Below are 2,939 nucleotides of genomic sequence, written 5' to 3'. Positions count from 1 at the left end.
AAAAGGGGGGAACATGTGGGGGATTAGCGCACCGCTAAGTGAATGAAATCTATCTAACAGATATAGCTTAAGCCACACACAAGCTATATACTAACAACAACACTTGCTAACTACCAACTAGCAAACAATAAGACAATACGAGGATCGGCGGCTTGTACGAGCACACGACTCCCAGCTGATCGGGCCTGAGTCTACCGATAGTCCCTGCTACTCAATTCACAGTATAGTTATCCAGATGCAGGGGGTGCATCGTTCACACTATACTCCACAATTAGTAGCCTATGGACCCAACCTCCCCTAGGCACGGTTGACCTCATACGGACTCTAACCTCTCCTAGGCACGGTCTCGAGTCCCCAGTCTCCCCAGGCCCGACTGGTGCCATTCACACAGTGTACACAAAATTCACATACAACATCAGGCAACGATATTATTATTCTAACATGGCAATTTCTACACTATGCATGGTAAAAGAGTCAACCACAGTAGCATGATATGCTACTTAAACTCTATCCGTAGATAGACCCACTCACCAATTACCAGCAACTGCTCAGTTATTATTTTTGAGCTTCTTCCTTGTCCTTATCTCCTGAGAACAGCAAAAACCAAGTTAGAATAGTGTTCCCATCAAGATTAGACACACTGACAGCGAATTATAGCAAATTCATAAAAAAATGCGTCCGCTAAAATTTTCATGCTTAACACTTGTGCACTTTCAAAATTTACATCCTGAACACCAAAATATAAACGGGCAGCATAACGGCTAGAAAAAGGCACTTTGGTAAAACATTCTGCCCTGTACACACAGTCGGTCGACTGACACTTACAGTCGGTCGACTGTCGACACAATCGGTCGACTGACCTGTCCAGTCGGTCGATTCATTGGGTAATACATCAATCGGCCGAAGGCAAATCTCAGTCGGTCGGTTCACTCGCCAGTCGGTCGGTTCACCCTCAGTCGGTCGACTGTCGTCCGACAGTCGGCCGACTGTGTTCATCTTCCTCAGAAACTGAACAAAGGCTACGGACTTCACGATGAAATCCTCAAATCTCGATCTAGAGCTCGTCTTAAACACCAAAATCGATCACAACTTGTTCACTACTTGTTATAGGCTCAAAACTCACAACAATTTGACCATAACAACACTTAAATCACTTGTTTTGACACAAATTCAAGCTTTTTACAAAACTCACACAAAACCATGAATTTAACAACGAATTTAACACAAAAACACATGTTACTTACCTTGATAGACTCAGTAAACGATAACAAACACGATTCTAACACCAATTTGAGCTCAAGATCAATGTTTAAGGATTAGGGTTTGGTAGATGGGAGGGATGAAGGTACGGTGTATTTTCTAGAAATGGGAAGAAAATGAGAGAGTGGCAGCTGGTATAACACTTAATTGTGTTATATCACAATATCCCTCAACACACGGGTATTTACCAGTTATCTGAAATCTTTCGCACAAGATTAGGTAACCCAAACGAAGTCCAAATAAAATAAACAAACCTGTTCTGGGACCCTTGTCACAAACTGGACACAACACCAATATAATAAAACACTAATTAAATAATTAAAATAAAAGCACTTAAGACTAAGCACAAACCCTTAGGGCAAAATGGACAACTTACAACTAGCCCGGGTTTCAGTCTGTTACATCTGCGGTGTGGTTCATCAGATTCCCTTGAGCTGCTGCATCGATCGTCGTCCTATGATTTACCATAAGACCATTGTAGAAGGTGCAGATTTGTGCTGACCGTTCTAACTGGTGATTAGGGCATTTCTTCAGCAGGGTTTTGAAACGCTCCCATGCAGTGTAAAGAGATTCATCATAACTCTGTTTGAAGTTAATGATGTCATTCTTCAGTTTGGTTTGTTTAGAAGGAGGGAAATATTTGGTTAGGAATTTAGTAGCCATCTCCGTCCATGACGTGATGGAATATTTTTCCAGTCCTTCAAACCAAGTTTGAGCATGATGAGTGAGAGAATAGGGGAACAAGTATAGCCGGACTATATATTGTCCTATCCCTGGCTGTTTATAGGAGTTCGAAAGAGATATGAATTTATCAAGGTGAGAATTAGGATCGTCATTCGGTAATCCATGAAACTGACAGCTATTCTGAATGAGCTGGATGATGTGATGTTTTAACTCGAACGAGTGTCCTTGAATCTTTGGAAATCTGATTGGTCCTCCTCGACCTTCAATCGAGGGTTTGGTATTTTCTGCTAAAGTAACGCGTAATGCCATTTGGTTTCTGATTCTTGCTTCCTTGCGTGCTTTAGAGATTATTGCGTCTGGATCAGGTATGAATAACAACGGCCCTGGTCTAAATCGGGTTTGGGTCATACACTGGGTATGCCTTTTTGTTTTTAATTTTTCACAAATAAACTACAATTATAATAAGCTAAACTAAACTAATCTATTCTAAGGTAATCTAATTTAATCTAAGGTAATATAAGGTAATATATTCTAAGGTAGTCTAAAGTAATCTAAAGTAACCTAATTAATTAACTAACTATCCTATGGTGGAATATGTTTTTAGTTCTGGCTACTGATTCCATGGTATTTCGATAACAGAGCTTCGCACAAACTATCCAACAAACCAAGTGGCCAGGCTGACTACAGAGAGGCAGGATCCTTTTGGTCCCAATATAATTGGCGACTGTTCGGAAAATCCAATAACCAAGTCCGTGTATAATTGTCTTTCTTAGACACCACTAAATGCTTGTGAATAGGTTTGATAGAGAGCAGTATTGCCTGATACCAGGTCCCCGGCAGCGGTGCCAAAAACTAGCTACTCTCTTGATATGGCCGAAACGGACGGTTTTTAATTGCGCGGTGTTGTCAGGCCGCGGCTCGCCAAGATCATTCACTCATGGGAGGAAGGTACTGTTTTAAATTTATATTTAGCGGGGCCTAAATCTTACTACTCC

General features: G+C 41.2%; 1 non-coding gene across 1 annotated transcript; it reads left to right on the top strand.

Moving 5' to 3' along the window:
* The first annotated feature begins 1,768 nt into the window (after nucleotides 1–1,768).
* LOC139903067 (small nucleolar RNA R71) lies at nucleotides 1,769–1,875 on the top strand. Its single transcript, XR_011777914.1, has one exon. It is a non-coding gene; the product is annotated as a small nucleolar RNA R71 (small nucleolar RNA).
* Nucleotides 1,876–2,939: the final 1,064 nt, after the last annotated feature.

Source organism: Rutidosis leptorrhynchoides, chromosome 3, assembly GCF_046630445.1.
Source record: "Rutidosis leptorrhynchoides isolate AG116_Rl617_1_P2 chromosome 3, CSIRO_AGI_Rlap_v1, whole genome shotgun sequence".
NCBI classification, from domain to species: domain Eukaryota; kingdom Viridiplantae; phylum Streptophyta; class Magnoliopsida; order Asterales; family Asteraceae; genus Rutidosis; species Rutidosis leptorrhynchoides.
This window is presented reverse-complemented; position numbering and strand designations above follow the sequence as displayed.